The sequence below is a fragment of the Vulpes lagopus genome, chromosome 1 (assembly GCF_018345385.1).
Source record: "Vulpes lagopus strain Blue_001 chromosome 1, ASM1834538v1, whole genome shotgun sequence".
In the NCBI taxonomy this organism is placed as follows: Eukaryota; Metazoa; Chordata; class Mammalia; order Carnivora; family Canidae; genus Vulpes; species Vulpes lagopus.
In genome coordinates, this window is record NC_054824.1 from 165450154 (window position 1) to 165463188 (window position 13035).

General features: G+C 38.0%; 1 protein-coding gene and 1 pseudogene across 4 annotated transcripts in view; one reads left to right on the plus strand and one right to left on the minus strand.

Annotated features, from left to right (window-relative positions):
• ABL2 (ABL proto-oncogene 2, non-receptor tyrosine kinase) overlaps positions 1–13035 on the minus strand; it is a 118865-nt gene that overhangs the window by 35339 nt on the left and 70491 nt on the right. The gene's annotated exons all lie outside the window — the stretch shown is intronic.
• On the plus strand, positions 1057–1348 carry LOC121490755 (annotated as a pseudogene).

Sequence of the window (13035 nt, forward strand, 5' to 3'; positions counted from 1 at the left end):
CTTTTAAAAGAGGAAACGCCCTAAGGAGACTCATCTTTTGCATCACTTAAATTAGCTCAAGTAACCACAAATCCAAAGTCAAAGAAATAGTTACAATCTGATTCATGAGCACAGAAGCCAGGCAATAAATGCCTTCCACTAACATTTTGGCTCTACAGCTTAATATGGTTTAAAATATGGCATGACTGTGACAACATGGATAGACCTAGAGGGTATCATACTAAGTGAAATAAGTCAGACTGAGAAAGACAAATACCACATGATTTCACTTAAATGTGGGGTCTAAAAAACAAAACAAACAAAAAGCAGAAACAGACCCATAAATACAGAGAACTGATGGTTGTCAGAGGAGAGAAGGGTAGGGAGATGAGCAAAATGGGTGAAGAGGAGTGGGCAACACAGGTTTCCAGTTGTGGAATAAATAAGTCACAGGGATGAAAAGGTACAGTATAGAGAATACAATCAATGGGATTACGATAGCACTGTGTAGTGGCAGATGATAACTACACTTGTGGGGAGAACAGCATAACATATGTACTTGTCAAATCACTGTTGTACACCTGAAACTGATGCAACATTAGTGTGTCAATTATACTTCAATTTAAAAAATAAATAAAATTTTAGGGGCACCTGGCTGTCTCCATTGAGAAAGCATGTGACTTTTTTTTTTTTTTTTAAGATGTATTTATCCATTGGAGAGAGAGTGAGAAATAGAGAGCAGGAGCAGGAGGGACAGAGGGAGAAGGTATCTCAAGCAGACTCCATACTGAGCAGGGAGCTGGACGCAGGGAGCTGAAACCAAGAGTTTGACGCTTAACTGACTGTACCACCCAGACGCCCCAAAAGAGCATGTGATTCTTGGTCTTGGGGTGGTGAGTTTGAGCCCACATTGGATATAGAGATCACTTAAATAAACTTCTAAAAAATTAAAATAAATAAAATTTAAAAAATAAATAGCATGACAGTGTTGAAAACTTCTAAATGTTAAAACTTTTAAAAGCAAAAGCCGGTCCATTTCTGTTAGGAAGGACGTTGGGTTTGAGGAGAGTAACTACCATGACTTCAAGTGTTTTGATGAAACCTCAGATGCGAGGCCTTCTGGCCAAACATCTGTGATTTCATATTGTTGGAGCCTTCGCTGTATCCCTGGGTTTTGCAGCATTCTATAAGTTTGCTGTGGCCGAACCAAGAAAGAAGGCATATGCAGATTTCTACAGAAATTATGATTCCATGAAAGATTTTGAGGAGATGAAGAAGGCTGGTATCTGGGCAGCCCCGGTGGCCTAGCGGTTTGGCACCGCCTTCAGCCCGGGGTGTGGTCCTAGAGACCTGGGATCGAGTCCCACATTGGGCCCCCTGCATGGAGCCTGCTTCTCCCTCTGCCTGTGTCTCTGTCATTCTCTCTGTGTCGGTCATAAATAAATAAAAAATCTTAAAAAAAAAAAAAAAAAAAAAAAGAAGGCTGGCATCTTTCTTTCAGAGTGCAAAATGAATGTGGAATATAAAGAATTTCTTTGGGTTGTGTTCCATTGAAGTTTGTCACTGACTGTCCTGTGTTCCTGAACTATGAAACACAAACACTGGGTTATGGAATAGTTTTTCTGTTAATAAACAACTAAAAAATTTTTTTAAAAAAGCAAAAGCCAAATCTTTAATATATAGGAACAAAGTTAAATAAATGTAAAAATCTGAAAATGAGAGTACTTTATTGAGAATTAAACTAGTAAAATTTGCAAATAATACATTATTTAGTGATATAATCTATAAAAATAACACAAGAATGTTTCTAATTGTACAGTTAAGAACACTCATGGATCAATATTTAACAAGCATTGGGACACCTGGGTAGCTCAGCAGTTGAGCATCTACTTTCAGCTCAGGCATGATCCCAGGGTCCTGGGCCCCGCAGGGAGCCTGTTTCTCCCTCTGCCTATGTCTCTGTCTCTGTGTCTCTCATGAATGAATAAATAAATAAAATCTTTTTTTAAAATTTAATAAGTACCTACTATGTACCAGCCACTGTGCTAGGTTTCAGGCCGATAAAGGAAACAGAGAAAAAGTATAATATACAAGGACTTCCACAGAGTTGAAACAAAACTATAACGTAACCTTAGAGAAAGAATGTCTCTGACATAGATAATTAACCACTTAAAAATATAAAGCTTATACTTTCAATGAAATTAACCTTTATAAGTCAGTATTGTTAACATCAATAAAGCAAGAGTTAAATGACTAATAGTTATGTCACTTAATGACTCAATGTTTCAAATACCAGGTTAAATTTCTCCTTCCCTCAGTAATCTAAAAAAAAATAAGGAAAAGGAGCTGCATAATCCATATTCTATACAAATCTATATTCCATATCATATAATTTACTATTTAGTCAGTAAATCTGCTCTTCAAATTACCAATAGTTACAACTCAGAAAGCTAGAAAAACTTGGTTGAAAAAAAAAAAAAGCTAGAAAAATTAAGACAGGACAAAAGTATAGTATAAAGAAAATGAATACTTTTGTGATTCTATGCTGCTTTTAACTATCTAACCAACTGAATAGCTTTTAAACATTTTAAAGAAAAAATGAAAAAGAATGCATGCAAAAATAATAACCAAAAAATGATATATGAAACCCAAGATTAAACTCAACAAAACTATTAGACATGTTCTCATTTTTAAAATTCTCTGTTTTCAGTTTATAAAAGTGACACATGATTATAGAAAATTTGGGAACTATATATAAATAGACAACAACACATACCCATTTCTACAGCTCCACTTGTTAAATTATTAAAATAATATTGATACCTTTGCATTTGGCCCTTTTAATCTGCATGTTTCATTCATTCAGCCAATATTTCTTGAGTGGTTACTATTTGCAAAGCACTTCACTAGGCAGGAAATATCAGGGGTTAGGCAAGAAATAAAGTCCGTAAGAAATGAAGATAGTGGGGTTAGGCAAGAAATAAAGTCCATAAGAAATGAAGATAGTGGGGGAGGAATTTCACTACTTTAAAGAAGGTGATGATGGGTGCCTAGGTGGCTCAGTTGGTTAAGTGCCTGCTTTTGGCTCAGGTCATAACCCTAGCACGCTAGGCTACCTGCTCATGGGGGAGTCTGCTTCTCCCTCTCCTCTGTTCCTCCTCCAGCTCATGCGCGCATGTGCATGCTCTCTCATAAATAAAATCTTAAAAAAAAAGAAAAAAAAAAAGAAGGTGACACTTAAGCAAATGCCAAAAACAAAAGAATCTAAGCAGGGATAATGCAGCCAGTGCAAAATCCTGAAAGCAGGAAAAAACCTACTTGCTATGCGGAAGAAATGAAAAGTGTGGCTGTAATTGAGAAAGTCAGAAGAAGAGCATGAAAAGAAGTTAGTAAGATAGAAGCAGCCATATGGCCAGATCAAACACATAAGGATTCTTTTCCAAGGACAATGGAAATCCTATGAACAGTTTCAAGCATGGAGGTCATATATTCTGTCTCCCATTTTATAAAAGACCACTCTGGCTACCGGGTTAAAAAAATGGATTTGATAAGAAACAAAATTAGAGATAGGCAAATATGTAGCAGTTCAGGAATGGGCTCCAGTTGGCTTGGATGGTGTCATGAAGACAAAGCAGAAGAACTTAAAAATCCAAATTCCAAAATGGAATTGATAGGCTTTACATATTACTTGGATATAAGAAGAGACAGGGTAAAACTAAAGAATGGCTGCCAAGTCACAGGCTTGAGCAAATGGGCAGATGGCCATGTAAATTACTCAAAAGCAATAATAGTATAAATCAAAAGTTCCACTAGACAAGTAAATTTGAGGGAGAAAATTAAACACCATGATATATAATTTTGAACCTCAGAGAAGATCCTGGGCTACAGACATCAAAGTATAGATGACATCTAAAACCATGAATCTAGGAGCATCTGGGCGGTTCAGTAGTTGAGTATCTGCCTTTGGCTCAGGGTATGATCCCAGGGTCCTGGGATTGAGTCCTGCATCAGACTCCCAGCAGGGAGCCTGCTTCTTCCTCTGCCTATGTCTCTCTCATGAATAAATATATAAAATCTTAAAAAATAAAACCATTAATTTAGGTGAGATCATTTAGGAAGAGACAGACGTGCAGGATCATGCTTATAGGGGAACAATGATTTGAATACTGTGGATTTCTCACTTGAAACCATAAAGGCTAGAAAGAAGTGAAAGAACGTTATTATCTTAAGTGCTTAGAGAAAAACTGTCAATTCAAAATTCTTTGTCCACAGAAAATATCCTTTAGAAATGAAGATAAAATAAAGACATTTTCATTTGAAGGGAGGAACGTGCTGCCAGTAGACCTGCTTTAAAAGTATTCAATTCAGACACAATGGAAATTATACCAGAAGTAAATTTTGGGTCATTAGAAATAAAGAAAGAAAAATAAAGATGGTAAATAGACTATTCTTCTCTTCAAGTTCTTAATATAGGATGGTTGGAAGCATACAGTGTAGCATCATCTGTAGGGACCTTTCAATGCATGTAGATATAATATATGACAATTATAACATAGGGAAAAGAAAAATCTATATGATGGTAAGGTTCCCATATTTCACTTGAGGCAGCAAAATATGGATTCAAAGTAGTGTGAAAAGTTCAATATGTATATTAAAATCCCTACAGCAACCACAGGAAAAACCACAGAGATATGGTCAGAAGCAACAGATAAGTGAATATGGAGTACTAAAAAGGCATGTTAATAATCCAAGAGAAAACAGGAAAGGGGAAAGAAATAACAAAAAAATAAAATACAGACCTAAAACCAAACATCAATGACTAACGTTAAATGAAAATGGTCAAAATATAATTATAAGGTGGTTTATCATAATAGATATGTATATTCCAACTAGAGGCTATCTAAAAGAAACTCACTTCAAATACAAACATAGAAAAAAAAAACAAATACAAACATAGAAGCAGGTTAAAAATAAAAGGATGAAAATATGTGTCCACACAAAAACCTGTATATGAACCTTCACAGCATTATTCATAATAGCCAAAAGTGGAAACAACCAAAATATTACTGAATGGATAAATAAAACGGAAATACTAATATATAACATACATGAACCTTGAAAACACATGCCAAGTAAAAGAAGCCAGTCAAAATGAACACATGTTGTGTGATTCCATTTAGATGAAAGGTCTAGAACCGGTAAATCCAGATACAAAAAGTAAATTAGTGGTAGCCGAGGGTCAGGATGTGGGGAGGAATATGGAATGATTGCCAATGGCTAGGGGGTTTCTTTTTGGGGTGATGAAAATATTCTAAGAGTATATTGTATTGATGATTGAAGAACTCTGAATATACTAAAACCACTGAATCATACACTTTATTTTGATCCATTTAATTTTTTAAAAAAAGGAAAGAAATCATGACCAAAAAGATAGTAGTTAACCCCCATCCCACCCCCAAAGCTCTAACCAGTCACATGAGCATCACCCACTTTCCACTAGGTGCCTGGCATTCAGCTGGTGGCACACTCTGCCCCACTGGACCGACCTGAAAGCACTGGGGCAACAGGTGCCAGTATTCACACTCAGCAGGTTAGTCAAATCAGACAAACTGGTGGGCTAAAATTCAGAAGTTCTCTCCAGGTTTTCTGCCCATCGGCTGAGCACATACAAACTATCGTAAGCCTATAAAATTTAAGGGAGATGGGAAGGGTATAAAAGCAGGAAGTTGGTGGGAGAAAAGAAACTACAGGTCACTCAAGCTTTCTCCTTGGCTAGTGCCTCTGGATATAGACTTTGAGAGACCAGGAGAGGTAAGCTCCAGATTGCTTGCTTGCTTGAAGATTTTATTTATTTATTCATGAGAGACGGGGGGGGGGGGGGTGCGCAGAGACACGGGCAGAAGGAGAAGCAGGCTCCTGTGGAACTCAATCCCAGTACCCTGGGATCACAAACTGAGCCACAGGCAGGCACTCAACTGCTAAGCCACCGAGGCATCCATGGGCTCCAGATTTCTTATAGAAGAAAAAAATCCTTTAAGAAGGAGCTAAGACATGCCATGCAAAATAATTCTTCCTACAGAGGGCACAGGAGACAGGGCAGCTGACTCTCCCATCTAGGAGACAGGAGAGCGGTGAAGAAGTTCTTATAGTACCATGAAGTAAGACAAAAGGCAGGGGGAGAATATTGAGGTTCTGGCCAAATATGAGACTGGTACACACACAGTTAAAGATTAAAAAGCCATCAGGCACTCTCAAAGCCGAATCCTGCCTGCAAACACTGGCTATAGAGAGTGCTGCAGAAGATTCTTGCTGTGAACCAAGTCAAGTTAGTTGCCTGGCTAGAGGTGGTGGGGAGGGATAAATGTTTTTATTTTCAAAGGGATGAGGTAGGAAGAGCAGCCATGATTAGTAAAAAGAGACCTGCACGAAGCAGAAAATATTTAGAGAGCATTTTATTTTATTTTATTTTATTTTTAAATTTTTATTTATTTACTATAGTCACAGAGAGAGAGAGAGAGAGAGAGAGAGAGAGAGAGGCAGAGACACAGGCAGAGGGAGAAGCAGGCTCCATGCACTGGGAGCCTTATGTGGGATTCGATCCCGGTCTCCGGGATCGCGCCCTGGGCCAAAGGCAGGCGCCAAACCGTTGCGCCACCCAGGGATCCCTAGAGAGCATTTTAATATGTATTTTCATATATATATTTAAAGTTAAGAGAAAACTAATTCAAGCCATGCCCTGTGCAAAAAAAAAGGGGGGAGGAGTGAAAAAGACAATTTTTTGGAAAAATTTTATTTATTCATGAAAGACACAGAGAGAGACAGAGACATAGGCAGAGGGAGAAGCAGGCTCCCTGCCAGGAGCCTGATGCAGGATTCCATCCAGGACCCTGGGATCATGCCCTGAGCTGAAGGCAGATCCTCAACCACTGAGCCACTCAGGCATCTCATAAAAGACAAATTTAAAATGAGACCTCTGTCTGGTGCTCTAGTCTCATCTATCACAGCTTGTTACTTTTATTTTGGAAGAGGAGATATAAAAGTTTCTTTCCATCACTCAGAGGGCAAGTGTAGCCACTTATAAAAGCAGAATGACAGGGACAGACTAGGAGAGTCAGAGGTGAAAAGGAAGAGCAGGAAAGGAATTTTCAAAAATAAAATTAAGGTGACTGTTCCAGAAGGGTGCGGTGAAGGGGACATGGTGGACCAAAGTCTGTTAGTCAAATAATGTTTCAACTTTTAAATTATTCTCTATTCTGTTTTGTTGGGTGTTTTGTTTGTTCAAGTCTAAGATCTTTGTTAACAAGCACCAACAGGAAATATAGGATCCTTTCCCTCCTCTGGCCTGCATCTACCGAAGCCACCACAATCGCCTGGTTGGCTGGATGCTAGAAGAGTCCTGTGTGTGTGTGGACCCAGGATGAAGGGCAGCCTCCTCCTCTGATGGCTGGGCTTGTGAACAGTGCAGTATCTTTTGGCTTTCCACATCTCTAAAATGTTTTACAACCTTACTAACACTGAATGAAGCTAGGGGAGAAGGGGTTTCTCTGTTCAGTCATTGATTATTTCCACTTCTGAAACATACTGTAAGTTTATGAGCAAGATGTCTGCATGGTTGGGCTTTCCACTGGAAGAGGAACATTTTAAAGCCAGCATTTTGGACTGGTAGTCAAAGGCTACCACCTCATCCTGCAGCCGCTTCTCCTGGCACGTCCAGCACAACACGTGGCTCCCAACACAGAACTACTTGCCTGGAGGAGCTGCTTGTCTTGGGAGAGCAGCCACAGCTGGCCTGAGTCCTACACTTTAAATGGGTTAATTTTATATGTCAATTTATATCTCCATAAAGCATTAAAAACGTTATGCTGTGTGGAAAAGGCCAGATTTAAAGTCTACATATTGCATGATTCCTTTCACATGAAATACCCACAAGAACATGTGTATAGAGACAGAAAGCAAAATGAGTGGTTACTTGGGATGGGTAGGAATGCCAACTGACTATAAAATAGCACAGGAACTTTTTGGGTGATGGAAATGCTCTAAAACTAGACTATGGTGAGAGTTACACAACTATGTATATTGTTACAAATCACTGAATTGTACATCTTTTAAAACTTAAGTTTTATGAAATGTAAACTATAGCTCAATAAAGCAGTTTTTTTTTAAAGCACAAAAGGCAATAAACAAAAAGCAAATTCAGACTTTTGTTCTCTGAAAGATATCATTAGGACAATCAAAAGATAAGCTATAGACAGGAGAAAATATTTGCAAATTTTATATCTGGCAAAGGATATATATCCAGAAGATATCAAGAACTCTCAAACTCAGTAGTATGAAAACAAACCACCCAATTTAAAAATGGACAAAGATGGGGATCCCTGGGTGGCTCAGCGGTTTAGCGCCTGCCTTCGGCACAGGGCATGATCCTGGAGTCCTGGGATGGAGCCTGCTTCTCCCTCTGCCTGTGTCTCTGCCTCTCTCTATGTATCTCTCATGAATAAATAAATAAGATCTTAAAAAAAAAAAATGGACAAAAACTCTCTGCACCAAAATTAATACAAGAATGACCAATAAGATACTCAACATCAGCAACCATTAAAGAAATGCAAATTAAAACCACAATGAGATACCACTATACATGTATTAGAGTGATGAACCTAAAAATACTAAGAATACCAAGTGCTTACAACAGATGCAAACCAACTGGAACTCTCATAAATTGGTGGGTGGAATGCCATATAGTATAGCCACTCTAGAAAGCAATTTGGCAATTTCTTATAAAACGTCACTTATAGGATCCAGCAATACCACTATTGCAAGTAATTGTCGTGGAGAAATGAAAACTTCCATTTAAGCAAATACCTATACATGAATGCTTATGGCAGCTCTATTCCCAACTGTCTCTAACTGGAAATAATCTAAGTGTTCTTCAGTGGATGGATGAACAAACTGTAGTATATCCATACAATAGAATACTACTCAGCAATAACAAAGGAATGAATTACCGATACACACAATAACCCGAACGGACCTCAAAGGCATTATGCTGAGCTTCCCAAAGAAGCCGTTATTGAAAACATATATTTCCCAAAAGACAAAACCATTGTGGTTCCCAGGGGTCAGGAGTAGGGAAGGTGTAACTAAAAAAGTGAGCACAATGGGCTTCTGGGAGAAATGATGACTATTCTGTATCCTGACAGTGGTGGGGGTTACACAAATCTATGCATGGGCTAAAATTCATAGAACTGCATATGCCCAAAAGAGCTGATTTTACTGTATGTTAGTTTAAAAAATAAAAAATGTTAAAGTTTAGGATCCAGTACTAAGCCCTAAGGAACATCTACATTAGGGGAGCAAAGAGAAAGAAGTCAGCAAAGGAGATTAAGAATAGTTGGCAAGGAAGGAAGATAAAACACCTAAGGCTGAGAAGGGGGGGTCTGTATGTGGAAGGAGGGAAGGATCGACAGCATTAACTACAGCTGACATGTTAATAAATGAGTATATAAGCGTATTCATTGCTTTTGTAAACTATGTATCAAGAACTTTCCCATATTCTTATAAATCTTCAAAAGCCTTCTTTCTAATGGTTATATATATTTCATCTTGCAGAGGTACCACCACTTCTAATAACACTTATGCGTACCAAATTACAAATCACGTAGTAATAACACTTATGTGCACTTTGTATCCCTCCCAATTCTTTTCTGATTAACATGATCTCAGAACAAATTTTCAAGTCAAAGGACACTTTCTAGACTCATGATACATACTTCCAAACCACTTTCCAAAAAGTTTTACCATTTTATATTCAGTGACATATAAATGTTTACTTCATCGTCTCTATGTATCTTTTTTATAATTTCAAAAGCAAACAACAGTAACTTGTTTAAATTCACAATTCACTTTCCATTTCTTTTGCTAACTACATAGCAATTTATTCCTCATGACATAAATCATTTTCTCATTGCTTTTGCTGTTTGTGTTTCCTACTTTGTAAGTTGTTAGAGGCACATACAGTAAATCAATATCAACAAATGGGAAATATAATCCAGTGGCACTCTTACTTCTAGATATGACAAAAAGTTCTGATCCTTCTCTATGTAGGCCCTCGATTTCAAACACCTCACAACTGGAGCTGTCATTTTTATAACAGCATGTATTCTTGGAGTGAATGGCCATCTCAGATGAACTATCCCCACAACAGACCACCTATCCCTTTTTCCTACCAGCATGAAACAGCATTATAGAATCCAATGCACAGAAAAGTACTTCTTTTTTTTTTTTTTTTTTTTTTTCAGAAAAGTACTTCTAAGACAGGGGTCTTTCAGTTAACATTTTGGGATCAAACAGTAGACCTTAAAATATATTCAATTCCATTATTATTGAGATGCAGAAACAAAGCTAGTGTCAGAACCAGATGGTCTCAAGGATGGCAGCTGCCATAGTCCTGCCTGCTATTAACCCTCGCTACTCAACCTCCCAACACAGCAGCTATTAAGTCTAAGAAAGCAGAGCACCAATTCCATATCATCTACTTCACTCTTCGTTTTCACCTCCTTACCTTTCTCCTTTGTGAACTCAAGGCTTTAGGAACAAAAACTGGTCTCTCATTACAAAAAACAATCTCAATGTTAAGGTTTTTTAGACTTTTTTTTTTTTAATCAAAGGACTCAGGCTCTGTATTAAGCAGCCCTTGCTCTGCCATTCAAAAGGTGAGGTGTCAAGTTGAAGAAATTATTTACAATATCTGAGTGTACAATTTTCATTTGTAAAACAGGAAGGAAATGGTAAGTACTTTTTATGGAATCCTTAAATGAGATTAAGCATATAAAATGCTTAGGGGAAAATCTGACACCATTACTTAAAACTTTAATTCTTTCAGTAGTCTAAAAGGGGTGCCTTCCTACCTGGAAAATACATCTATTAAAAGATAAGAATAAATGTGTTGGGCTCAAGTTAGAAGATCTGCATGGATAACAAGAAGTCTGAAGTACAGAAATAAAAATAAGCAACTCTAAATTTTTGCAAAAGTAACTCTCTTTAGATCAGTTAGGAATAGTAGTTATAATCTCCCTAGCTCTCATACAGTCTCACATTTGAGTATTATCACAAAAAGTCACAAAAATCAAAATGCTATTTTAATCAGGACCATGCTTACCCTCTTCGTCTATTCAAATCCTGTATAATCTTTCAAAGTGTAGCTAAAGTTCCTAGATTCTCCCTGAACTCGACCTCTCTGACCATTTCTGATTAAGTAATCTTTGCCTTTGCCTAGAACAGCAACTGTCACACCATATTGGGACATCTTCTATAGTGTATTTACTATAATTTATTACTTCCTTTTTTGTGTGTCTCTTTCCCTCCAATAAGATTAAGTTTCTACATGTATAGAACCATTATGTTTCTCTACCCAATGAAACCCAGCAAAGCACTTTACTAATAAATGACTGGTAAAAAGGATTAACTCATTCAAAAAATTCAGTGTGAGACTTCTTGTAACAAAAATAAAACCTATTTAGCAGCATCTTTTCCCTTTCTCTACACTAGCATTTCCCAAACTTTATTTTCATTTACCACTACTCTAAGGACTAAAATTACATTTAACTTAATAATTCAACTTAATTCAATTTTTCCCCATAACACAAAGTATAAAAACTAAAAGGATAAGATTTTGCAAGGTAGCACTGAGCTTTGGAGGGTCACAAACCACAGTAAATACCTAAGTAATTATCACCCCTGTTGAGAATGCATGCTCTATACTTAACCAAATCCTCTAAACAGGACTCATTTGTTCCTGTTAGAGTAGGAGCTTTCTCTAATTACAAAACCATAGATGTCAACATACTTTGGACTCAAAGTTTTCCGTTACAGAGGAAGGAAGAGCACCTTTTTCTAAGCAGGGGTTAAAAACATGAACACGGCAGCCCGGGTGGCTCAGCAGTTTAACACCACCTTCAGTCCCGGGTGTGGTCCTGGAGTCCTGGGATCGAGTCCCGCATCCGGCTTCCTGCATGGGGCCTGCTTCTCCCTCTGCCTGTGTCTCTGACTCTCTCTTTCTGTCTCTCATGAATAAATAAATAAAATCTTTAAAAAAAAACAAAAAACCGGCAACCCTGGTGGCACAGAGGTTTAGTGCCACCTGCAGCCCAGGGCGTGATCCTGGAGACCGGGGATCAAGTCCCACATCAGGCTCCCTGCATGAAGCCTGCTTCTCCCTCTGCCTGTGTCTCTGCCTCTCTCTCTCTCTCTCTCTCTGTGTGTGTGTGTGTCTCTCATGAATAATTAAATAAAATCTTAAAAAAAAAAAAAAAACCCATGAACACACACACACACAATATAAACCAAGGCAGAGAAAAGGCTTTGAGTATTTTAAGTTTTACAAGACCAGACCAAGACACGTTGGAACCTCGGTAGGCTAATAATTAATACATCTTCAAAACAACACTCTTTAAATATGTGTTCAACATTTACTTAGCAAGAAGCCTGAAATTTGTGCTAAGGGAGAAGGGAAAACAGAAAGGAAGAAGTGGTCCTGAATAATTCATCTCTGGCCCTAAACTCAGGAGTCCCTGACTCAGCAAAAGACCCTGCGACTAACCAGAATTACCCACCTCAGCAGGCACTTTCCCATGCCCATTGGTGGTCTCAGGCTCTAGCCCAAACAGTTTAGGAAAATATTCCCCAATACCACAGATAATACTCCTTATGAGAGGATTTTTAGAAGACAATTTCTTCTCCCTGTTACACTTCCAGAGAACCTTCAGAAATCGACACTGGAGAGGAGCCCAGCTGGCCCATTCCTTAATCCAGTTCAGTGATTTTGCTGCATGATAAACGTGGCCTGATTAAAAGAGAAGCTTGGAAATATATGTACGTCTTAGTCAAGTAATGTGAGATATTTGTGAGGCAAATGACAGACAACCTTGACATCCAAACAAAAGAATTCAGACTGTATTGGGATACAATAGGTTATCACTGTAGATTCTTGAGAAGTAGTAACACACTGTGCTATTTAGAGAAGACTGCTTTAGGACACCTGAGTGGTTCAGTCAGTCAGCC